Genomic DNA, 27,044 nt, shown 5'->3' with positions numbered 1-27,044 from the left:
CTGTCAGTTCCACTCTTATATTATAGTGCCTCACCAGTAAATATACTGGGGAGAGATATAATGAACAGGTTGAATATGACGATCTCCTTTACTGAGGACGGCATAATTTGCTCTACTCCAGGGATTAACATGCTCACGGCACGACAGATTATGCAAGCATACTGTGGACAGACAGCGATTAGGGCGGAGCCAGTAGATGGTGAACTCTTCCAGTATGGAACGGACATGGCAATTGCATGGATGCCAGGGGTAGAAGGGAAAATATGGAGAAGGCCAGCTGCCTATCTGTTCAGACCATAAACACCTGTTAATGAACCAGAAGGGAAGGTGGTTTCAATGGATATTGAGAGCATTATTGCAACAGCTGATTATATTGCTGTACATGCCCAAGACAGAGAAGGAAGAGCATGGAGGGCAGTGATAGCATTAGCAGAAGGATGTAGGCTCACCCAGCTGTCAGATGAGGAGCTGTTTTCAGATGAAAAGGAGGAAGGTGAAATGGTGTTTATGATGAGTGTGGAAATATGGCTAAGAGTGGCCTACAAACAAGTAGCACAGAAAATTGCAATGGCACTTGAGGCACCCGCATGCACACCGGTCCCTTTCTTTAAGGACGATATGTCAAAAGTACCCAAATCATTGTGGACTACTGGCCCCTATGACGTGGGCTGCATAAAAAGTATAGGGGGAGTAAGAATAAAATTGAAAAAAGGTGCAATACTCCCCAGAGTAAAACAGTACCCACTATCAAAAGAGGCAGATGAGGGCATATCTGAAACCATAACGGCCCTTATAAATAATGGTATATTGGTCCCCTCAGAATCACCATGTAATACGGCTGTATACCCAGTGCGCAAGGCTAAAGGGGGGTCTTGGTGCTTTATACAGGATCTCAGGCCCTTGAACAACATAGTAGAAGCAGAATATCCCGTAGCTGCAAACCCGGCCACAATCTTGTGTGGCATTCCAGCAGAAGCATCACGATTTACAGTGATCGACCTTAAAAATGCTTTTTTCTCAATACCATTACACCCAGACTCACAAGATCTGACGAGCTTCACTTACAGAAACGCTAAGTGGAAACACACCAGATTGCCACAAGGGTATTGTGAATCACCTTCAATTTTCAATAGAGTAATACAGATGGATTTGGGTAACATTGAAGTAGAAAGCACGGTGTTGCAGTATGTGGATGATATAATAATTTGCAGTAAAAATGAAAAAACATGCAGAGAGGACTCATTAAAGATGCTGACAATATTGGCTGACAAAGGTTACAAGGTAGACATGGAGAAAATACAGTACTGTCAAGAACAGGTACTTTACATTGGTCAGCTTATATCCCAACATGGAAGAAAGATCGCACCACAAAGAGCACAAGCTATATCGACCACTCCAATGCCACAAACTGTAAGGGAACTGCAGCAGTTCCTGGGGCTCTGCAACTACTGTAGAGCTTGGGTATTTGATTACAGTTCGTACATAGGACCCCTGCTTGAGGCGTTACGGGAAGCTAATAAAGGGGAGAAAAAACTGGGGTGGACGATGGAAATGAAAGAAGCTTTTGATGAATTAAAAGATGCAATATCAACTGCTCCAGTACTGGCATCCCCAGACTATGAGCGGCAATTTTTTATATTTTCACATTGCGACTCAGCAGTAATGAAAGCAGTGTTGGCTCAAAAAACAAGCATGGGCTACAAAGCAGTAGCATTTTACAGTGGCCACTTGGATCCTGTAATGTTAGGTCACTTCCCCTGCGAACAAGGTCTCGCCGCAGCTGCTTTTGCGGTGGAAAAAGCATCAGCAATCACCATGGGGTGCCCAACTACACTATTTGTGGAACATGCACTTTTTGCGATATTAAAAAAACCTAAATCCACCCTAACCACGCAAAGAGCATCAGGTTATGAGATCATTCTATCCAGAGCCGAACTATCAATTGTTAGATGCAGCACGGTCAACCCTGCAAGGTTCCTAGCAGAAGTAATTGAGGAGGGGGATTATGCCCATGACTGTACACAAATAACTGAAATGTACTCATGTACTAGAAAAGTTGAGGAAAACGCACTAGAGGGGGGTGAGCTCTTATTTATTGATGGGTCATCAACTATCGATCAGAGGGATGGTGTGATGAAGAACTGGGGCTGCAGTGGTAAAAATGATGGAGGTAGCAGTGTGTGTGGCAATGAAATGTGTACAATTACCACAGCATTACTCTGCTCAAGCAGCTGAACTGGTCGCACTGATCTTGGCGTTGAAGGAAAGCTTTGACAAACGGGTGACCATATATTCCGACAGCGCATATGTTACATCCACTGTCCACTCAGGGCTGTCGAAATGGAGAAGAAGAGGGTTTAGGAGAGCTGATGGCACTCCAGTGCAACATGCCCTCTTATTGGCTGAACTAATTGAAGTAATTAATGACCCCCAAGAATTAGCTTTAGTGAAATGCACCGCACACACCAATGGTGAGGACCACGTCTCGAAGGGAAACGCAGCAGCGGACGCACATGCGAAGTATGCTGCATACTTTGGTGAGATATGGAACCCCCCAGAGTCACAGAGAGGGAGAGGGAGGGGAATGGCTAAGGAGATGTTGATAAGAGAAGGGTACACCCATCTCCCAGCCACACAGATTATGGAGTTACAAGCGGCTGCACCAATGGCCGAAAAAGAAATATGGGTAAAAAGAGGGTGTACAATGTCACCAACCGACGCACTATGGCGCCAGGGTGGCACTGGAAAGGTTGTAATACCATTGGCACTTTTGAACACCGCCCTGAACCAACTACATCATCCAGCCCACACAGGCAAGGAAGTAATTGCAGCACGAATTAGGGAGGACTGGTTCTGCCCCGAGTTAAATTCGCATGTGTCAAATTTTATCAGTAATTGTCTCACATGTCAACAGTTCACGGCCGGCCACACTCTAAAGGTGATAAGAGGTACTATACCCCGGCCAGAGGGACCTTTCAGGCATCTCCATATTGATTATGTTGATATGATCAATATATGTCAAGGAAATAGGTATATGATTGTAGTAGTATGCCCATTCTCTAGGTGGATTGAGGCAGGGCCCTGTTCACACCCAGATGCATTTAGAGCCGCTAAGTTCCTAGTGAGGGAGGTCTTCCCCAGGTGGGGAGTGTGCGAGGTGTTAAGGTCAGACAATGGCCCACATTTCGCAAACGAGATGTTTCAGCACATTACATCACTGCTGAACATTAAACATAAATTTGCATGTGCATACCACCCACAGGCCAACGGTGTATGTGAACGCCTGAATGGCCTATTAAAAGAGGCAATTGCAAAGATACAGCAAACAACAAAGAGGAGTTGGTTATATTGTCTTCCATTAGCATTATTCGAGCTAAGGAATAGGCCAGGGTCCGACCACCACCTCACTCCCCATGAGGTGGTTACCGGACGTCAAATGCGCCTTCCCCTAATGCCAACGTCAAGAGCATTTACCGACCACGAAAGTACTGCAAGTGTTCTGGGTGATGAAATGTACCAATATGTGTCTTCTTTGATTACTAGTGTAGTGTTTGTGTCTCAACAGCTCGAGCGCACATGGGGCGGGTCTAATAGAAGCCAAAAAGAAGACGCGGATAAAGAACTGGAAAAGGAAGGACTGTGTAAGATTGCTAAAGGTGACCACGTACTACTTCGCAACTTCAATAGGAAATGGAATAGCCCACGCTTTACTGGTCCCCATCTGGTAGAGGAGGTATCAACAAGAGCAGTAAAGCTACAGGACAAGCGTGCCTGGAACCACCTACACGACATAAAGATCTACAGACAACAGACCCGCCCCAGCGCCACCGACAGGTCCATTGAGAGAACAGCGACAACATCGACAACGGAAGAAGAAAGTCCTACCACAGCCAGCGGTCCAAGTATTCCCATACCTTGTCACTCCCCATCTCCCCAGAGACAATAACTGAAGAAGAAAGGGGTGATCTCCATACAGCCCACCCCATGATCACACGCTCAAAGAGTAAAAGCCACGCCCACCAGTTGAACCCAAAAACCCCCTGCCCACCATCCACTGACCCCTGTCCCCATTACAGTAGTAACTGAACTGAAGGACATTGTCTTGCACAAATACACATGTAAACACGTGAATGCTCTCTTTTCTTTTCTCTCGCACATGCAGGAACCGCGTATTATTGTATTGCTAAGAAAGTAGATAACTAACAAATTCACTGCCCAGGAGTAGATGGTACCCTCAGACGATAATTACCCAGAAGAATTGTCACACCAATTTGTATATGAAATAAAAAGGCCAACGTACCTGAAAAGGAAAAGGGTACGTGTCTACTACACAGCGTTCCTTTTGGCCATAGAATATTCGATGCCTCACTTCCACCCATACTTACCTGCCCTAAGAGATAGATCGCTTAGAGTAGCGTGGGAACAGCTCTTCGCCTGGGCACTGAATGACTATTTGATAGGGAGAGCTTAAAAAACAACAACTAACATTTAATAACCAGCATATTGAGAATTTTCAGGCGGGCAACTCTAACGTCGCAAGAATACGCTGCCGGACTGCAGCAAGGTAAGAGCAAAATGCTGGTGAAATTAGCGTATGTAATAAAAGTAATAGGGATTTTGGTAATCACCGGGTTCGTAGCTGCCTCTGTATGGCAGTACAGCTGTGCTATCAATATTATTGCTGTACCCAAACCTAACACACCCCCATCCCCAGCTGCAACAGGTGTTACGTCAGGTGATATTAGTAAAATTGCGCACAATCAAAATAGAGTTCAACGCAGCACATACTCAGATAATAAAGGCATTGACAATTATATACAAGATTCAGCACACGTCTCAAACAACATATGGTATCAACACATGACCCGCATTGGTAAGCAGACAACAGAAGACAGCTGCTACGTTTGCTCATTAATACCATACGCCATGAGTGCTTCTCGAACATTTGTTGCCACAGAGATAGACGAGAAAACAGCACAATGCATAATGTACTTGGCACTGTTCCAAACGAAAGGAAGATTTCAAGGGACAGTGGTGCATATGACGTGGAAAACACGAGACTCATACCCATACGAAAACAACTTCCTCAAGACTTATTTGAGTTACCACAAGAGCAGTTTACATGCTGAAGCATTCAGATACATAAAAAGTGGTCCTGCAAAAGGAGAAACAAAGAAAGTAACACTGCAGTATTTATCATGTGATTGGTACGCCACTGAAGTTCCTGGTAAACTAGGATGCTGGGAGAGGCCACTTGTGACGATAACGGGGAAAGTGTACTTGGACAACAAATGGGAGATAGGAGTGGTTGGCAGCAACATGGTAACAAAAGAAACTATTTCAACTATCGATGCACACAACCACAGATGTTGGACGACTTGGATCAAATACGTGCCTATGCTCACATGGATAGAAACGGATGAAGACCTGATAACAATACTGCCGCTGACTGCGCCTAAAGTATGCTACCAACATAAAGGAGAGGTGGACGTAGGATACAACACCAATTGTGGAAGTGTGATGGAGTTACCTGAGGGGGGAGCAGGAACAGCAGTGATAATGGACCATTACTGGGCCTGTGGAGAAAAGGCATATCACACACTGCCCCCTCTGTGGAATGGTGTATGCACGATGGTGCACGTCAATGTACCATCACTAGTGGTACCCCAGAAGCATGTGAATGTGGTGAACTTTCCCAAAATGGATGAAGGGGACAAGAGAAATAAGAGATCTGTACCACCTCAGGAGGAGCCAGGGAACAGGACCAGCGGCAATGATACTGTCCTAAATAGACGGAAAAGACAAGGAGAACCTCTGACAGGAAATTACCTATGGGGAAGGTCAGAAACGGCACTCACTTCAATCCCGCCAGAACACAGACTATTCAGCAGAGCAGCAATGTTCTTCTCCTCAATAATACATCCGGGACTACAGGCTTACGCAAACGCAAAATGGCTCCAGATAACTAGATGGGAACTTATGATGACCATCAATTCTACAGTAAACGGATTCAATGCGATAAAAGAGGAGCTGCGAGCAATAAGGATGGTAGCACTGCAGAACAGATATGTATTGGACCTCCTCACTGCCATGGAAGGAGGAGTTTGCGCAAAGATAGGACAATCATGCTGCACATTCATTCCTGCCAACGATGCTGACAACGGTACACTGACAGAAGCAGTTTCACAATTGGCCCAGTTGCACTCCAAAATGGTGGATGAAAGTAAAGGTGTGAAAAAGGATGAGAGCTGGTTTTCGCTATTATGGTCATGGATGCCATCTTGGCTGTCAGATGGACTGAAAATTATAGTTGGTTGTATTATTTTGGCTGGAGCTACACTGATCATAATAAGATTTTGGAAAGCCCGAAAGGCACGCACCACTGACGAGTTGCTTGAAATGGTCGGTATGCACCCACTGATGCCAGCAGATGACGGCCAACACACAGGCATAATAATACAAGAGAGAGAGAAATTGCGCAACCAGTTCATCACCAACCACCTGGACCCACCATCGGTGAAGGTCGAGAACCCAAGAAACCCCAGGAGTTACATAGGGAAATGGGTATACTGTACTCCTGGAGGAACCTGTGAATATATGTATTGGTCATTTGAAGATCATGTTAACCATTATGGACATTTAGGAGGAATAACTAAAATATGGAGAGTAAGAGGAGATAACGAAAAGGATATGTTTGTGGTCGACAAGTCGACCAGAGGGGGGACTGAAGTGGGAAAATGGAAAAACAGGCTCCCATCTTTCCCCTCTCGCGCCTGGCCTAAAGGTTCACGGCCCAAGCACCCGCCACGAGAAGAGTTTGCCCATCTACCAGACGACCAGATACCCTGGTACAGGAACATAAGGATGTGTCCATCTGCCTGCCCAGCAGCCCGCCCTGCCCATGCCGATGCCTGCGGCATGGATCAACTAGACTAAAACTATACGTCGTTAGAGATGCCATGACGACCTAGCCAACGGATAGCACACCTGTGCCAATATACACACTGGACACTCCCGCACCAATTTACACGAAGCATATACTCAGTGCTATGACGTAGGCGACAGACATACTCACGGACGTGCATCTTTATTATTTTTTCACTTAGGCTCTCAAAATGCAGAAACGCAAGACGCACCATGAACTCATCTAAAGAGCTTGCTTACGCTTCTTCTAAACCTAGGTGCTATAATGAGAATTATAACGAAGACACGATACTGGTCATAAGACAATATGAGGCTATAACCTAAAGCGCCTGTGCACCAAACGGTTCCACCTATACACCAGGCCTAAGTAGGCCGCAAGCAAGAGCTCCCGTGGACGTTAACAGAACAAGAGTCAGGTTGCTGATCCTGCAGAATGAGCCTGGCGAAAGCAGACAGCCAAGGTCGTAATGTTGCAAACCCACATTCCAAAAGCAGACCATCAAGGGCACGATGTTGCAACCTCGCACGCCATGCACCAACATTAAAGTCGCACCTGCAAATTAAACCAGGCACACAGTGGAAAAACAATATTAATTGTGCAGAATTCTGCCTCAAACACGGTCCCGCCTACGTGACCAAGCCGAACCTGACAAGATGCCAAGCCCAGGAGGAAGGAGGCGTCTGGATCCCTCGTTACCAGACACTGGCAGATACACTTGAAAGGATCAATGGACATCTGCGACAGTGGGAGTAGTCGGCCGTCCAGCTCATGAATAAGTCTTCACATTGTCTGCATGTACCCATAGTGAAACATTGTTGCAAATTGCAGGTACACCGAGAGCTGGGAACAGCGATGGTCCCAGGCTGGGAAGCTCACGGGCGCACCAATCAGAACATGGGGTTCTTATCACTGAAGCCATTAATATTAACCAATCATTAGGAGTCTTCATGTAACAATTCTCATGTATCTAATTGTAGGGACAACCCAGATATATCACCTGACTAACCCTCGTCCACTCACATTATTCTCTATACGTATGCTATACTAACTCTACCACTCGAGCAACCAATTAAGAGTGGCGATAGGTTTTTTTGTTAACTTTCGAAGTGACGCAAGTAGCGCGTCATACTACAGTAAAAAGGGCCTGCGAGCCCCACGATTGTGTGTGTGTGTCAGGTCAGACGCGTAGGATCCTTGACCCATCCCTGCCGTTTGTGTTTAATAAACAGCAGAGTCACCTTGCTTCTTGTGCGTGTCTCATACTCTATCTCTTTTGGGATATACGGGAGGAGTTGGGGCCTCCCTGCCCGGAGGTCTGCGGACGGCCCGGCCGACCCCGGCAGAATTTCCCCCCGACAATCATAATCACACAATGCAAGAAAACTGCAAAGAAAGCAGCAGGAATGAAGATTTTGATTGATGTTGAATCAGAAGTTGAGCCCAAAGAACCAACAGATGAAGAAATCAGAGACTATATGAAGGCCAGAATTCACGCACCCAAGGGAACAAGGTTCCTGTGTCCATTGACACCCTTGCTCCAGCCCTTGCTGATTTTTGCAACCACTCCTTTGCCTCTGGATCCTTCCCCTCCCTCTGAAGCACTTCTTTGTGCATCATCTTCTCAAGAAACCCACAGCTGATCCTTCTTGTCCAGCTAACTATCGCCCAATTTCCATTATTCCCTTTCTTGGCAAACTCCTGGAAAAGTTGGCCATCTCTCAGCTTACTGACCACAAAAGTGATGGGTGGAAGGTTTTGAATGAATCTAAACTACTGGCAATTGCTCTGGGCAACCTTCCACACCACTGTTTTTTAGCCCGTCTGCGAAATTGCAAAAGGGGACCAGCCATGTGCAAATCAGTCAGCAGCTGCCGCCAATGAACGTAGCAGCCCAGCCCGAACTGCTAGGCCAGGTCCCCTCTGCACAGAAAACCAAGCAACCCCAGACATGGTTCGGCCTTGTTGGACCTCCTCAGTGAGGTGCAGCCTGGTTTCCTGTGGCGCAGCGAGCAAGGGACCCACGTCTGGGCATACCCTCTCTCAGAAGGAGAAACAAACTGACCACAAAAGTGATGGGTGGAATGTTTCAAATTAATCTAAACCACTGGCAATTGCTCTGGGGAACCTTCCACACCACCATTTTTTAGCCCGTCTGTGCCATTGCAAAAGGGGATGAGCCATGTGCAAATCAGTCAGCAGCTCCCGCCACCGAAGGTAGCAGCCCAGCCCGAACTGCTAGGCCAGGTCCCCTCAGCACAGAAAACCAAGCAACCCCAGACATGTTTCGGCCTTGTTGGACCTCCTCAGTGAGGTGCAGCCTGGTTCCCTGTGGCACAGCGAGCAAGGGACCCACGTCTGAGCATATATTCTCTCACAAGGAGAAAAAAACTGACCACAAAAGTGATGGGTGGAAGGTCTCAAATTAATGTAAACCACTGGCAATTGCTCTGGGCAACCTTCCACACCACTGTTTTTTAGCCTGTCCGCGCCATTGCAAAAGGGGACCAGCCTTGTGCAAATCAGTCAGCAGCTGCCGCCATCGAACATAGCAGCCCAACGTGAACTGCTAGGCCAGGTCCCCTCTGCACAGAAAACCAAGCAACCCCAGACATGTTTCGGCCTTGTTGGACCTCCTCAGTAAGGTGCAGCCTGGTTCCCTGTGGCGCAGCAAGCAAGGGACCCACGTCTGGGCATACCCTCTCTCACAAGGAGAAACAAACTGACCACAAAAGTGATGGGTGAAAGGCTTCGAATGAATCTAAACCATTGGCAATTGCTCTGGGCAAACTTTCACACCACCATTTTTTAGCCCGTCTGCGCCATTGCAAAAGGGGACCAGCCATGTGCAAATCAGTCAGCAGCTGCCGCCACCAAACGTAGCAGCCCAGCCCGAACTGCTAGGCCAGGTCCCCTCTGCACAGAAAACCAAGCAACCCCAGACAAGTTTCAGCCTTGTTGGACCTCCTCAGTGAGGTGCAGCCTGGTTCCCTGTGGTGCAGCGAGCAAGGGACCCTCGTCTGGGAATACCCTCTCTCACAGGGAGAAACAAACTGACCACAAAAGTGATGGGTGGAAGGTTTCGAATGAATTTAAACCACTGGCAATTGCTCTGGGCAACCTTCCACACCACTGTTTTTTAGCCCATCTGCGCCTTTGCAAAAGGGGACCAGCCATGTTCAAATCAGTTAGCAGCTGCCACCACAGAAGGTAGTATCCCAGCCCAAACTGCTAGGCCAGGTCCCCTCTGCACAGAAAACCAAGCAACCCCAGACATGTTTCGGCCTTGTTGGACCTCCTCAGTGAGGTGCAGCCTGGTTCCCTGTGGCGCAGCGAGAAAGGGACCCTCGTCTGGGCATACCCTCTCTCACAGGGAGAAACAAACTGACCACAAAAGTGATGGGTGGAAGGTTTTGAATGAATCTAAACCACTGGCAATTGCTCTGGGCAACCTTCCACACCACCGTTTTTTAGCCCGTCTGCACCATTGCAAAAGGGGACCAGCCATGTGCAAATCAGTCAGCAGCTGCCGCCACCGAAGGTAGCATCCCAGCCTGAACTTCTAGGCCAGGTCCCCTCTGCACAGAAAACCAAGCAACCCCAGACATGTTCGGCCTTGTTGAACCTCCTCAGTGAGGTGCAGCCTGGTTCCCTGTGGCGCAGCGAGCAAGGGACCCACATCTGAGCATACCTTCACTCACAAGGAGAAACAAACTGACCACAAAAGTGATCGGTGGAAGGTTTCGTATGAATCTAAACCACTGGCAACTGCTCCGGGAAACCTTCCACACCAGTGTTTTTTAGCCCGTCTGCGCCATTGCAAAAGGGGTCCAGCCATGTGCAAATCAGTCAGCAACTGAAGCCACCGAAGGTAGCAGCCCAGCCCAACCTGCTAGGCCAGGTCCCCTCTGCACAGAAAACCAAGCAACCCCAGACATGGTTCGGCCTTGTTGGACCTCCTCAGTGAGGTGCAGCCTGGTTTCCTGTGGCGCAGCGAGCAAGGGACCCACGTCTGGGCATACCCTCTCTCAGAAGGAGAAACAAACTGACCACAAAAGTGATGGGTGGAATGTTTCGAATTAATCTAAACCACTGGCAATTGCTCTGGGGAACCTTCCACACCACCATTTTTTAGCCCGTCTGTGCCATTGCAAAAGGGGACGAGCCATGTGCAAATCAGTCAGCAGCTCCCGCCACCGAAGGTAGCAGCCCAGCCCGAACTGCTAGACCAGGTCCCCTCTGCACAGAAAACCAAGCAACCCCAGACAAGTTTCAGCCTTGTTGGACCTCCTTAGTGAAGTGCAGCCTGGTTCCCTGTGATGCAGCGAGCAAGGGACCCTCGTCTGGGAATACCCTCTCTCACAAGGAGAAACAAACTGACCACAAAAGTGATGGGTGGAAGGTTCCGAATGAATCTAAACCACTGGCAATTGCTCTGGGCAACCTTCCACACCACTGTTTTTTAGCCCGTCTGCGCCATTGCAAAAGGGGACCAGCCATGTGCAAATCAGTTAGCAGCTGCCGCCACCGAAGGTAGTATCCCAGCCCAAACTGCTAGGCCAGGTCCCCTCTGCACAGAAAACCAAGCAACCCCAGACATGTTTCGGCCTTGTTGGACCTCCTCAGTGAGGTGCAGCCTGGTTCCCTGTGGCGCAGCGAGCAACGGACCCACGTCTGAGCATATCTTCTCTCACAAGGAGAAACAAACTGACCACAAAAGTGATGGGTGGAAGGTTTCGAATTAATGTAAACCACTGGCAATTGCAATGGGCAACCTTCCACACCACTGTTTTTTAGCCTGTCCGCGCCATTGCAAAAGGGGACCAGCCATGTGCAAATCAGTCAGCAACTGCCGCCACCGAACATAGCAGCCCAACCCGAACTGCTAGGCCAGGTCCCCTCTGCACAGAAAACCAAGCAACCCCAGACATGTTTCGGCCTTGTTGGACCTCCTCAGTAAGGTGCAGCCTGGTTCCCTGTGGCGCAGCAAGCAAGGGACCCACGTCTGGGCATACCCTCTCTCACAAGGAGAAACAAACTGACCACAAAAGTGATGGGTGAAAGGCTTCGAATGAATCTAAACCACTGGCAATTGCTCTGGGCAAACTTCCACACCACCGTTTTTTAGCCCGTCTGCGCTATTGCAAAAGGGGACCAGCCATGTGCAAATCAGTCAGCAGCTGCCGCCACCAAACGTAGCAGCCCAGCCCGAACTGCTAGGCCAGGTCCCCTCTGCACAGAAAACCAAGCAACCCCAAAAATGTTTCGGCCTTGTTGGACCTCCTCAGTGAGGTGCAGCCTGGTTCCCTGTGGGGCAGCGAGCAATGGACCCACATCTGGGCATACCCTCTCTCACAAGGAGAAACAAACTGACCACAAAAGTGATGGGTGGAAGGTTTCAAATTAATCTAAACCACTGGCAATTGCTCTGGGGAACCTTCCACACCACCATTTTTTAGCCCGTCTGTGCCATTGCAAAAGGGGATGAGCCATGTGCAAATCAATCAGCAGCTCCCGTCACCGAAGGTAGCAGCCCAGCCCGAACTGCTAGGCCTGGTCCCCTCTGCACAGAAAACCAAGCAACCCCAGACAAGTTTCAGCCTTGTTGGACCTCCTCAGTGAGGTGCAGCCTGGTTCCCTGTGGTGCAGCGAGCAAGGGACCCTCGTCTGGGAATACCCTCTCTCACAAGGAGAAACAAACTGACCACAAAAGTGATGGGTGGAAGGTTTCGAATGAATCTAAACCACTGGCAATTGCTCTGTGCAACCTTCCACACCACTGGTTTTTAGCCCGTCTGCGCCATTGCAAAAGGGGACCAGCCATGTGCAAATCAGTCAGCAGCTGCCGCCACCGAAGGTAGCAGCCCAGCCCGAACTGCTGGGCCAGGTCCCCTCTGCACAGAAAACCAAGCAACCCCAGACATGTTTCAGCCTTCTTGGACCTCCTCAGTGAGGTGCAGCCTGGTTCCCTGTGGCGCAGCCAGAAAGGGACCCTCGTCTGGGCATACCCTATCTCACAGGGAGAAACAAACTGACCACAAAAGTGATGGGTGGAAGTTTTTGAATGAATCTAAACCACTGGCAATTGCTCCGGGCAACCTTCCACACCACCGTTTTTTAGCCCGTCTGCACCATTGCAAAAGGGGACCAGCCATGTGCAAATCAGTCAGCAGCTGCCGCCACCGAAGGTAGCATCCCAGCCTGAACTTCTAGGCCAGGTCCCCTCTGCACAGAAAACCAAGCAACCCCAGACATGTTCGGCCTTGTTGAACCTCCTCAGTGAGGTGCAGCCTGGTTCCCTGTGGCGCAGCGAGCAAGGGACCCACATCTGAGCATACCTTCTCTCACAAGGAGAAACAAACTGACCACAAAAGTGATCGGTGGAAGGTTTCGTATGAATCTAAACCACTGGCAACTGCTCCGGGAAACCTTCCACACCAGTGTTTTTTAGCCCGTCTGCGCCATTGCAAAAGGGGTCCAGCCTTGTGCAAATCAGTCAGCAGCTGCCGCCACCGAAGGTAGCAGCCCAGCCCGAACTGCTAGGCCAGATCCCCTCTGCACACAAAACCAAGCAACCCCAGACATGTTTCGGCCTTGTTGGACCTCCTCAGTGAGGTGCAGCCTGGTTCCCTGTGGCGCAGCGAGCAAGGGACCCTCGTATGGGCATACCCTCTCTCACAAGGAGAAACAAACTGACCACAAAAGTGATGGGTGGAAGGTTTCGAATTAATCTAAACCACTGTCAATTGCTCTGGGCAACCTTCCACACCACCATTTTTTAGCCCGTCTGCACTTTTTCAAAATTGGACCAGCCATGTGCAAATCAGTCAGCAGCTGAAGCCACCGAAGGTAGCAGCCCAGCCCAACCTGCTAGGCCAGGTCCCCTCTGCACAGAAAACCAAGCAACCCCAGACATGGTTCGGCCTTGTTGGACCTCCTCAGTGAGGTGCAGCCTGGTTTCCTGTGGCGCAGCGAGCAAGGGACCCAAGTCTGGGCATACCCTCTCTCAGAAGGAGAAACAAACTGACCACAAAAGTGATGGGTGGAATGTTTCGAATTAATCTAAACCACTGGCAATTGCTCTGGGGAACCTTCTACACCACCATTTTTTAGCCCGTCTGTGCCATTGCAAAAGGGGACGAGCCATGTGCAAATCAATCAGCAGCTCCTGCCACCGAAGGTAGCAGCCCAGCCCGAACTGCTAGACCAGGTCCCCTCTGCACAGAAAACCAAGCAACCCCAGACAAGTTTCAGCCTTGTTGGACCTCCTCAGTGAAGTGCAGCCTGGTTCCCTGTGGTGCAGCGAGCAAGGGACCCTCGTCTGGGAATACCCTCTCTCACAAGGAGAAACAAACTGACCACAAAAGTGATGGGTGAAAGGTTTCGAATGAATCTAAACCACTGGCAATTGCTCTGGGCAACCTTCCACACCACTGTTTTTTAGCCCGTCTGCGCCATTGCAAAAGGGGACCAGCCATGTGCAAATCAGTTAGCAGCTGCCGCCACCGAAGGTAGTATCCCAGCCCAAACTGCTAGGCCAGGTCCCCTCTGCACAGAAAACCAAGCAACCCCAGACATGTTTCGGCCTTGTTGGACCTCCTCAGTGAGGTGCAGCCTGGTTCCCTGTGGCGCAGCGAGCAAGGGACCCACGTCTGAGCATATCTTCTCTCACAAGGAGAAACAAACTGACCACAAAAGTGATGGGTGGAAGGATTTGAATTAATGTAAACCACTGGCAATTGCTCTGGGCAACCTTCCACACCACTGTTTTTTAGCCTGCCGCGCCATTGCAAAAGGGGACCAGCCATGTGCAAATCAGTCAGCAGCTGCCGCCACCGAACATAGCAGCCCACCCCGAACTGCTAGGCCAGGTCCCCTCTGCACAGAAAACCAAGCACCCCAGACATGTTTCGGCCTTGTTGGACCTCCTCAGTGAGGTGCAGCCTGGTTCCCTGTGGTGCAGCAAGCAAGGGACCCACGTCTGGGCATACCCTCTCTCACAAGGAGAAACAAACTGACCACAAAAGTGATGGGTGAAAGGCTTCGAATGAATCTAAACCACTGGCAATTGCTCTGGGCAAACTTCCACACCACCGTTTTTTAGCCCGTCTGCGCCATTGCAAAAGGGGACCAGCCATGTGCAAATCAGTCAGCAGCTGCCGCCACCAAACGTAGCAGCCCAGCCCGAACTGCTAGTCCAGGTCCCCTCTGCACAGAAAACCAAGCAACCCCAAAAATGTTTTGGCCTTGTTGGACCTCCTCAGTGAGGTGCAGCCTGGTTCCCTGTGGTGCAGCGAGCAAGGGACCCTCGTCTGGGAATACCCTCTCTCACAAGGAGAAACAAACTGACCACAAAAGTGATGGGTGGAATGTTTCGAATTAATCTAAACCACTGGCAATTGCTCTGGGGAACCTTCCACACCACCATTTTTTAGCCCGTCTGTGCCATTGCAAAAGGGGATGAGCCATGTGCAAATCAGTCAGCAGCTCCCGCCACCGAAGGTAGCAGCCCAGCCCGAACTGCTAGGCCAGGTCCCCTCTGCACAGAAAACCAAGCAACCCCAGACATGTTTCGGCCTTGTTGGACCTCCTCAGTGAGGTGCAGCCTGGTTCCCTGTGGCACAGCGAGCAAGGGACCCACGTCTGAGCATATATTCTCTCACAAGGAGAAAAAAACTGACCACAAAAGTGATGGGTGGAAGGTCTCAAATTAATGTAAACCACTGGCAATTGCTCTGGGCAACCTTCCACACCACTGTTTTTTAGCCTGTCCGCGCCATTGCAAAAGGGGACCAGCCTTGTGCAAATCAGTCAGCAGCTGCCGCCACCGAACATAGCAGCCCAACGTGAACTGCTAGGCCAGGTCCCCTCTGCACAGAAAACCAAGCAACCCCAGACATGTTTCGGCCTTGTTGGACCTCCTCAGTAAGGTGCAGCCTGGTTCCCTGTGGCGCAGCAAGCAAGGGACCCACGTCTGGGCATACCCTCTCTCACAAGGAGAAACAAACTGACCACAAAAGTGATGGGTGAAAGGCTTCGAATGAATCTAAACCATTGGCAATTGCTCCGGGCAAACTTCCACACCACCGTTTTTTAGCCCGTCTGCGCCATTGCAAAAGGGGACCAGCCATGTGCAAATCAGTCAGCAGCTGCCGCCACCAAACGTAGCAGCCCAGCCCGAACTGCTAGGCCAGGTCCCCTCTGCACAGAAAACCAAGCAACCCCAGACAAGTTTCAGCCTTGTTGGACCTCCTCAGTGAGGTGCAGCCTGGTTCCCTGTGGTGCAGCGAGCAAGGGACCCTCGTCTGGGAATACCCTCTCTCACAGGGAGAAACAAACTGACCACAAAAGTGATGGGTGGAAGGTTTCGAATGAATTTAAACCACTGGCAATTGCTCTGGGCAACCTTCCACACCACTGTTTTTAGCCCATCTGCGCCTTTGCAAAAGGGGACCAGCCATGTGCAAATCAGTTAGCAGCTGCCACCACAGAAGGTAGTATCCCAGCCCAAACTGCTAGGCCAGGTCCCCTCTGCACAGAAAACCAAGCAACCCCAGACATGTTTCGGCTTTGTTGGACCTCCTCAGTGAGGTGCAGCATGGTTCCCTGTGGCGCAGCGAGAAAGGGACCCTCGTCTGGGCATACCCTCTCTCACAGGGAGAAACAAACTGACCACAAAAGTGATGGGTGGAAGGTTTTGAATGAATCTAAACCACTGGCAATTGCTCTGGGCAACCTTCCACACCACCGTTTTTTAGCCCGTCTGCACCATTGCAAAAGGGGACCAGCCATGTGCAAATCAGTCAGCAGCTGCCGCCACCGAAGGTAGCATCCCAGCCTGAACTTCTAGGCCAGGTCCACTCTGCACAGAAAACCAAGCAACCCCAGACATGTTCGGCCTTGTTGAACCTCCTCAGTGAGGTGCAGCCTGGTTCCCTGTGGCGCAGCGAGCAAGGGACCCACATCTGGGCATACCTTCTCTCACAAGGAGAAACAAACTGACCACAAAAGTGATCGGTGGAAGGTTTCGTATGAATCTAAACCACTGGCAACTGCTCCGGGAAACCTTCCACACCAGTGTTTTTTAGCCCGTCTGCGCCATTGCAAAAGGGGTCCAGCCATGTGCAAATCAGTCAGCAGCTGAAGCCACCGAAGGTAGCAGCCCAGCCCAACCTGCTAGGCCAGGTCCCCTCTGCACAGAAAACCAAGCAACCCCAGACATGGTTCGGCCTTGTTGGACCTCCTCAGTGAGGTGCAGCCTGGTTTCCTGTGGCGCAGCGAGCAAGGGACCCACGTCTGGGCATACCCTCTCTCAGAAGGAGAAACAAACTGACCACAAAAGTGATGGGTGGAATGTTTCGAATTAATCTAAACCACTGGCAATTGCTCTGGGGAACCTTCCACACCACCATTTTTTAGCCCGTCTGTGCCATTGCAAAAGGGGACGAGCCATGTGCAAATCAGTCAGCAGCTCCCGCCACCGAAGGTAGCAGCCCAGCCCGAACTGCTAGACCAGGTCCCCTCTGCACAGAAAACCAAGCAACCCCAGACAAGTTTCAGCCTTTTTGGACCTCCTTAGTGAAGTGCAGCCTGGTTCCCTGTGATGCAGCGAGCAAGGGACCCTCGTCTGGGAATACCCTCTCTCACAAGGAGAAACAAACTGACCACAAAAGTGATGGGTGGAAGGTTTCGAATGAATCTAAACCACTGGCAATTGCTCTGGGCAACCTTCCACACCACTGTTTTTTAGCCCGTCTGCGCCATTGCAAAAGGGGACCAGCCATGTGCAAATCAGTTAGCAGCTGCCGCCACCGAAGGTAGTATCCCAGCCCAAACTGCTAGGCCAGGTCCCCTCTGCACAGAAAACCAAGCAACCCCAGACATGTTTCGGCCTTGTTGGACCTCCTCAGTGAGGTGCAGCCTGGTTCCCTGTGGCGCAGCGAGCAAGGGACCCACGTCTGAGCATATCTTCTCTCACAAGGAGAAACAAACTGACCACAAAAGTGATGGGTGGAAGGATTTGAATTAATGTAAACCACTGGCAATTGCTCTGGGCAACCTTCCACAGCACTATTTTTTAGCCTGCCGCACCATTGCAAAAGGGGACCAGCCATGTGCAAATCAGTCAGCAGCTGCCGCCACCAAACGTAGCAGCCCAGCCCGAACTGCTAGTCCAGGTCCCCTCTGCACAGAAAACCAAGCAACCCCAAACATGTTTTGGCCTTGTTGGACCTCCTCAGTGAGGTGCAGCCTGGTTCCCTGTGGGGCAGCGAGCAAGGGACCCACGTCTGGGCATACCCTCTCTCACAAGGAGAAACAAACTGACCACAAAAGTGATGGGTGGAATGTTTCGAATTAATCTAAACCACTGGCAATTGCTCTGGGGAACCTTCCACACCACCATTTTTTAGCCCGTCTGTGCCATTGCAAAAGGGGATGAGCCATGTGTAAATCAGTCAGCAGCTCCCGCCACCGAAGGTAGCAGCCCAGCCCGAACTGCTAGGCCAGGTCCCCTCTGCACAGAAAACCAAGCAACCCCAGACATGTTTCGGCCTTGTTGGACCTCCTCAGTGAGGTGCAGCCTGGTTCCCTGTGGCACAGCGAGCAAGGGACCCACGTCTGAGCATATATTCTCTCACAAGGAGAAACAAACTGACCACAAAAGTGATGGGTGGAAGGTTTCGAATTAATCTAAACCACTGGCAATTGCTCTGGGCAACCTTCCACACCACTGTTTTTTAGCCTGTCCGCGCCATTGCAAAAGGGGACCAGCCTTGTGCAAATCAGTCAGCAGCTGCCGCCACCGAACATAGCAGCCCAACGCGAACTGCTAGGCCAGGTCCCCTCTGCACAGAAAACCAAGCAACCCCAGACATGTTTCGGCCTTGTTGGACCTCCTCAGTGAGGTGCAGCCTGGTTCCCTGTGGTGCAGCGAGCAAGGGACCATCGTCTGGGAATACCCTCTCTCACAGGGAGAAACAAACTGACCACAAAAGTGATGGGTGGAAGGTTTCGAATGAATTTAAACCACTGGCAATTGCTCTGGGCAACCTTCCACACCACTGTTTTTTAGCCCATCTGCGCCTTTGCAAAAGGGGACCAGCCATGTGCAAATCAGTTAGCAGCTGCCACCACAGAAGGTAGTATCCCAGCCCAAACTGCTAGGCCAGGTCCCCTCTGCACAGAAAACCAAGCAACCCCAGACATGTTTCAGCTTTGTTGGACCTCCTCAGTGAGGTGCAGCATGGTTCCCTGTGGCGCAGCGAGAAAGGGACCCTGGTCTGGGCATACCCTCTCTCACAGGGAGAAACAAACTGACCACAAAAGTGATGGGTGGAAGGTTTTGAATGAATCTAAACCACTGGCAATTGCTCTGGGCAACCTTCCACACCACCGTTTTTTAGCCCGTCTGCACCATTGCAAAAGGGGACCAGCCATGTGCAAATCAGTCAGCAGCTGCCGCCACCGAAGGTAGCATCCCAGCCTGAACTTCTAGGCCAGGTCCACTCTGCACAGAAAACCAAGCAACCCCAGACATGTTCGGCCTTGTTGAACCTCCTCAGTGAGGTGCAGCCTGGTTCCCTGTAGCGCAGCGAGCAAGGGACCCACATCTGAGCATACCTTCTCTCACAAGGAGAAACAAACTGACCACAAAAGTGATCGGTGGAAGGTTTCGTATGAATCTAAACCACTGGCAACTGCTCCGGGAAACCTTCCACACCAGTGTTTTTTAGCCCGTCTGCGCCATTGCAAAAGGGGTCCAGCCATGTGCAAATCAGTCAGCAGCTGAAGCCACCGAAGGTAGCAGCCCAGCCCAACCTGCTAGGCCAGGTCCCCTCTGCACAGAAAACCAAGCAACCCCAGACATGGTTCGGCCTTGTTGGACCTCCTCAGTGAGGTGCAGCCTGGTTTCCTGTGGCGCAGCGAGCAAGGGACCCACGTCTGGGCATACCCTCTCTCAGAAGGAGAAACAAACTGACCACAAAAGTGATGGGTGGAATGTTTCGAATTAATCTAAACCACTGGCAATTGCTCTGGGGAACCTTCCACACCACCATTTTTTAGCCCGTCTGTGCCATTGCAAAAGGGGACGAGCCATGTGCAAATCAGTCAGCAGCTCCCGCCACCGAAGGTAGCAGCCCAGCCCGAACTGCTAGACCAGGTCCCCTCTGCACAGAAAACCAAGCAACCCCAGACAAGTTTCAGCCTTGTTGGACCTCCTTAGTGAAGTGCAGCCTGGTTCCCTGTGATGCAGCGAGCAAGGGACCCTCGTCTGGGAATACCCTCTCTCACAAGGAGAAACAAACTGACCACAAAAGTGATGGGTGGAAGGTTTCGAATGAATCTAAACCACTGGCAATTGCTCTGGGCAACCTTCCACACCACTGTTTTTTAGCCCGTCTGCGCCATTGCAAAAGGGGACCAGCCATGTGCAAATCAGTTAGCAGCTGCCGCCACCGAAGGTAGTATCCCAGCCCAAACTGCTAGGCCAGGTCCCCTCTGCACAGAAAACCAAGCAACCCCAGACATGTTTCGGCCTTGTTGGACCTCCTCAGTGAGGTGCAGCCTGGTTCCCTGTGGCGCAGCGAGCAAGGGACCCACGTCTGAGCATATCTTCTCTCACAAGGAGAAACAAACTGACCACAAAAGTGATGGGTGGAAGGATTTGAATTAATGTAAACCACTGGCAATTGCTCTGGGCAACCTTCCACAGCACTATTTTTTAGCCTGCCGCACCATTGCAAAAGGGGACCAGCCATGTGCAAATCAGTCAGCAGCTGCCGCCACCAAACGTAGCAGCCCAGCCCGAACTGCTAGTCCAGGTCCCCTCTGCACAGAAAACCAAGCAACCCCAAACATGTTTTGGCCTTGTTGGACCTCCTCAGTGAGGTGCAGCCTGGTTCCCTGTGGGGCAGCGAGCAAGGGACCCACGTCTGGGCATACCCTCTCTCACAAGGAGAAACAAACTGACCACAAAAGTGATGGGTGGAATGTTTCGAATTAATCTAAACCACTGGCAATTGCTCTGGGGAACCTTCCACACCACCATTTTTTAGCCCGTCTGTGCCATTGCAAAAGGGGATGAGCCATGTGTAAATCAGTCAGCAGCTCCCGCCACCGAAGGTAGCAGCCCAGCCCGAACTGCTAGGCCAGGTCCCCTCTGCACAGAAAACCAAGCAACCCCAGACATGTTTCGGCCTTGTTGGACCTCCTCAGTGAGGTGCAGCCTGGTTCCCTGTGGCACAGCGAGCAAGGGACCCACGTCTGAGCATATATTCTCTCACAAGGAGAAACAAACTGACCACAAAAGTGATGGGTGGAAGGTTTCGAATTAATGTAAACCACTGGCAATTGCTCTGGGCAACCTTCCACACCACTGTTTTTTAGCCTGTCCGCGCCATTGCAAAAGGGGACCAGCCTTGTGCAAATCAGTCAGCAGCTGCCGCCACCGAACATAGCAGCCCAACGCGAACTGCTAGGCCAGGTCCCCTCTGCACAGAAAACCAAGCAACCCCAGACATGTTTCGGCCTTGTTGGACCTCCTCAGTGAGGTGCAGCCTGGTTCCCTGTGGTGCAGCGAGCAAGGGACCCTCGTCTGGGAATACCCTCTCTCACAGGGAGAAACAAACTGACCACAAAAGTGATGGGTGGAAGGTTTCGAATGAATTTAAACCACTGGCAATTGCTCTGGGCAACCTTCCACACCACTGTTTTTTAGCCCATCTCTGCCATTGCAAAAGGGGACCAGCCATGTGCAAATCAGTTAGCAGCTGCCGCCACAGAAGGTAGTATCCCAGCCCAAACTGCTAGGCCAGGTCCCCTCTGCACAGAAAACCAAGCAACCCCAGACATGTTTCGGCCTTGTTGGACCTCCTCAGTGAGGTGCAGCCTGGTTCCCTGTGGCACAGCGAGCAAGGGACCCACGTCTGAGCATATATTCTCTCACAAGGAGAAACAAACTGACCACAAAAGTGATGGGTGGAAGGTTTCGAATTAATGTAAACCACTGGCAATTGCTCTGGGCAACCTTCCACACCACTGTTTTTTAGCCTGTCCGCGCCATTGCAAAAGGGGACCAGCCATGTGCAAATCAGTCAGCAACTGCCGCCACCGAACATAGCAGCCCAACCCGAACTGCAAGGCCAGGTCCCCTCTGCACAGAAAACCAAGCAACCCCAGACATGTTTCGGCCTTGTTGGACCTCCTCAGTAAGGTGCAGCCTGGTTCCCTGTGGCGCAGCAAGCAAGGGACCCACGTCTGGGCATACCCTCTCTCACAAGGAGAAACAAACTGACCACAAAAGTGATGGGTGAAAGGCTTCGAATGAATCTAAACCACTGGCAATTGCTCTGGGCAAACTTCCACACCACCGTTTTTTAGCCCGTCTGCGCTATTGCAAAAGGGGACCAGCCATGTGCAAATCAGTCAGCAGCTGCCGCCACCAAACGTAGCAGCCCAGCCCGAACTGCTAGGCCAGGTCCCCTCTGCACAGAAAACCAAGCAACCCCAAAAATGTTTCGGCCTTGTTGGACCTCCTCAGTGAGGTGCAGCCTGGTTCCCTGTGGGGCAGCGAGCAATGGACCCACATCTGGGCATACCCTCTCTCACAAGGAGAAACAAACTGACCACAAAAGTGATGGGTGGAAGGTTTCGAATTAATCTAAACCACTGGCAATTGCTCTGGGGAACCTTCCACACCACCATTTTTTAGCCCGTCTGTGCCATTGCAAAAGGGGACGAGCCATGTGCAAATCAATCAGCAGCTCCCGCCACCAAACGTAGCAGCCCAGCCCGAACTGCTAGGCCAGGTCCCCTCTGCACAGAAAACCAAGCAACCCCAAAAATGTTTCGGCCTTGTTGGACCTCCTCAGTGAGGTGCAGCCTGGTTCCCTGTGGGGCAGCGAGCAATGGACCCACATCTGGGCATACCCTCTCTCACAAGGAGAAACAAACTGACCACAAAAGTGATGGGTGGAAGGTTTCGAATGAATCTAAACCACTGGCAATTGCTCTGTGCAACCTTCCACACCACTGGTTTTTAGCCCGTCTGCGCCATTGCAAAAGGGGACCAGCCATGTGCAAATCAGTCAGCAGCTGCCGCCACCGAAGGTAGCAGCCCAGCCCGAACTGCTGGGCCAGGTCCCCTCTGCACAGAAAACCAAGCAACCCCAGACATGTTTCAGCCTTCTTGGACCTCCTCAGTGAGGTGCAGCCTGGTTCCCTGTGGCGCAGCGAGAAAGGGACCCTCGTCTGGGCATACCCTCTCTCACAGGGAGAAACAAACTGACCACAAAAGTGATGGGTGGAAGGTTTTGAATGAATCTAAACCACTGGCAATTGCTCTGGGCAACCTTCCACACCACCGTGTTTTAGCCCGTCTGCACCATTGCAAAAGGGGACCAGCCATGTGCAAATCAGTCAGCAGCTGCCGCCACCGAAGGTAGCATCCCAGCCTGAACTTCTAGGCCAGGTCCCCTCTGCACAGAAAACCAAGCAACCCCAGACATGTTCGGCCTTGTTGAACCTCCTCAGTGAGGTGCAGCCTGGTTCCCTGTGGCGCAGCGAGCAAGGGACCCACATCTGAGCATACCTTCTCTCACAAGGAGAAACAAACTGACCACAAAAGTGATCGGTGGAAGGTTTTGTATGAATCTAAACCACTGGCAACTGCTCCGGGAAACCTTCCACACCAGTGTTTTTTAGCCCGTCTGCGCCTTTGCAAAAGGGGTCCAGCCATGTGCAAATCAGTCAGCAGCTGCCGCCACCGAAGGTAGCAGCCCAGCCCGAACTGCTAGGCCAGATCCCCTCTGCACACAAAACCAAGCAACCCCAGACATGTTTCGGCCTTGTTGGACCTCCTCAGTGAGGTGCAGCCTGGTTCCCTGTGGCGCAGCGAGCAAGGGACCCTCGTATGGGCATACCCTCTCTCACAAGGAGAAACAAACTGACCACAAAAGTGATGGGTGGAAGGTTTCGAATTAATCTAAACCACTGTCAATTGCTCTGGGCAACCTTCCACACCACCATTTTTTAGCCCGTCTGCACTTTTTCAAAATTGGACCAGCCATGTGCAAATCAGTCAGCAGCTGAAGCCACCGAAGGTAGCAGCCCAGCCCAACCTGCTAGGCCAGGTCCCCTCTGCACAGAAAACCAAGCAACCCCAGACATGGTTCGGCCTTGTTGGACCTCCTCAGTGAGGTGCAGCCTGGTTTCCTGTGGCGCAGCGAGCAAGGGACCCAAGTCTGGGCATACCCTCTCTCAGAAGGAGAAACAAACTGACCACAAAAGTGATGGGTGGAATGTTTCGAATTAATCTAAACCACTGGCAATTGCTCTGGGGAACCTTCCACACCACCATTTTTTAGCCCGTCTGTGCCATTGTAAAAGGGGACGAGCCATGTGCAAATCAGTCAGCAGCTCCTGCCACCGAAGGTAGCAGCCCAGCCCGAACTGCTAGACCAGGTCCCCTCTGCACAGAAAACCAAGCAACCCCAGACAAGTTTCAGCCTTGTTGGACCTCCTCAGTGAAGTGCAGCCTGGTTCCCTGTGGTGCAGCGAGCAAGGGACCCTCGTCTGGGAATACCCTCTCTCACAAGGAGAAACAAACTGACCACAAAAGTGATGGGTGAAAGGTTTCGAATGAATCTAAACCACTGGCAATTGCTCTGGGCAACCTTCCACACCACTGTTTTTTAGCCCGTCTGCGCCATTGCAAAAGGGGACCAGCCATGTGCAAATCAGTTACCAGCTGCCGCCACCGAAGGTAGTATCCCAGCCCAAACTGCTAGGCCAGGTCCCCTCTGCACAGAAAACCAAGCAACCCCAGACATGTTTCGGCCTTGTTGGACCTCCTCAGTGAGGTGCAGCCTGGTTCCCTGTGGCGCAGCAAGCAAGGGACCCACGTCTGAGCATATCTTCTCTCACAAGGAGAAACAAACTGACCACAAAAGTGATGGGTGGAAGGATTTGAATTAATGTAAACCACTGGCAATTGCTCTGGGCAACCTTCCACACCACTGTTGTTTAGCCTGCCGCGCCATTGCAAAAGGGGACCGCCATGTGCAAATCAGTCAGCAGCTGCCGCCACCGAACATAGCAGCCCACCCCGAACTGCTAGGCCAGGTCCCCTCTGCACAGAAAACCAAGCACCCCAGACATGTTTCGGCCTTGTTGGACCTCCTCAGTGAGGTGCAGCCTGGTTCCCTGTGGTGCAGCAAGCAAGGGACCCACGTCTGGGCATACCCTCTCTCACAAGGAGAAACAAACTGATCACAAAAGTGATGGGTGAAAGGCTTCGAATGAATCTAAACCACTGGCAATTGCTCTGGGCAAACTTCCACACCACCGTTATTTAGCCCGTCTGCGCCATTGCAAAAGGGGACCAGCCATGTGCAAATCAGTCAGCAGCTGCCGCCACCAAAAGTAGCAGCCCAGCCCGAACTGCTAGTCCAGGTCCCCTCTGCACAGAAAACCAAGCAACCCCAAAAATGTTTTGGCCTTGTTGGACCTCCTCAGTGAGGTGCAGCCTGGTTCCCTGTGGGGCAGCGAGCAAGGGACCCACGTCTGGGCATACCCTCTCTCACAAGGAGAAACAAACTGACCACAAAAGTGATGGGTGGAATGTTTCGAATTAATCTAAACCACTGGCAATTGCTCTGGGGAACCTTCCACACCACCATTTTTTAGCCCGTCTGTGCCATTGCAAAAGGGGATGAGCCATGTGCAAATCAGTCAGCAGCTCCCGCCACCGAAGGTAGCAGCCCAGCCCGAACTGCTAGGCCAGGTCCCCTCTGCACAGAAAACCAAGCAACCCCAGACATGTTTCGGCCTTGTTGGACCTCCTCAGTGAGGTGCAGCCTGGTTCCCTGTGGCACAGCGAGCAAGGGACCCATGTCTGAGCATATATTCTCTCACAAGGAGAAAAAAACTGACCACAAAAGTGATGGGTGGAAGGTCTCAAATTAATGTAAACCACTGGCAATTGCTCTGGGCAACCTTCCACACCACTGTTTTTTAGCCTGTCCGCGCCATTGCAAAAGGGGACCAGCCTTGTGCAAATTAGTCAGCAGCTGCCGCCACCGAACATAGCAGCCCAACGTGAACTGCTAGGCCAGGTCCCCTCTGCACAGAAAACCAAGCAACCCCAGACATGTTTCGGCCTTGTTGGACCTCATCAGTAAGGTGCAGCCTGGTTCCCTGTGGCGCAGCAAGCAAGGGACCCACGTCTGGGCATACCCTCTCTCACAAGGAGAAACAAACTGACCACAAAAGTGATGGGTGAAAGGCTTCGAATGAATCTAAACCATTGGCAATTGCTCTGGGCAAACTTCCACACCACCGTTTTTTAGCCCGTCTGTGCCATTGCAAAAGGGGACCAGCCATGTGCAAATCAGTCAGCAGCTGCCGCCACCAAACGTAGCAGCCCAGCCCGAACTGCTAGGCCAGGTCCCCTCTGCACAGAAAACCAAGCAACCCCAGACAAGTTTCAGCCTTGTTGGACCTCCTCAGTGAGGTGCAGCCTGGTTCCCTGTGGTGCAGCGAGCAAGGGACCCTCGTCTGGGAATACCCTCTCTCACAGGGAGAAACAAACTGACCACAAAAGTGATGGGTGGAAGGTTTCGAATGAATTTAAACCACTGGCAATTGCTCTGGGCAACCTTCCACACCACTGTTTTTTAGCCCATCTGCGCCTTTGCAAAAGGGGACCAGCCATGTGCAAATCAGTTAGCAGCTGCCACCACAGAAGGTAGTATCCCAGCCCAAACTGCTAGGCCAGGTCCCCTCTGCACAGAAAACCAAGCAACCCCAGACATGTTTCGGCCTTGTTGGACCTCCTCAGTGAGGTGCAGCCTGGTTCCCTGTGGCGCAGCGAGAAAGGGACCCTCGTCTGGGCATACCCTCTCTCACAGGGAGAAACAAACTGACCACAAAAGTGATGGGTGGAAGGTTTTGAATGAATCTAAACCACTGGCAATTGCTCTGGGCAACCTTCCACACCAGTGTTTTTTAGCCCGTCTGCACCATTGCAAAAGGGGTCCAGCCATGTGCAAATCAGTCAGCAGCTGAAGCCACCGAAGGTAGCAGCCCAGCCCAACCTGCTAGGCCAGGTCCCCTCTGCACA

This window comes from Ambystoma mexicanum, chromosome 3p, assembly GCF_040938575.1.
Source record: "Ambystoma mexicanum isolate Mex_15411 chromosome 3p, UKY_AmexF1_1, whole genome shotgun sequence".
NCBI classification, from domain to species: domain Eukaryota; kingdom Metazoa; phylum Chordata; class Amphibia; order Caudata; family Ambystomatidae; genus Ambystoma; species Ambystoma mexicanum.
This window is presented reverse-complemented; position numbering follows the sequence as displayed.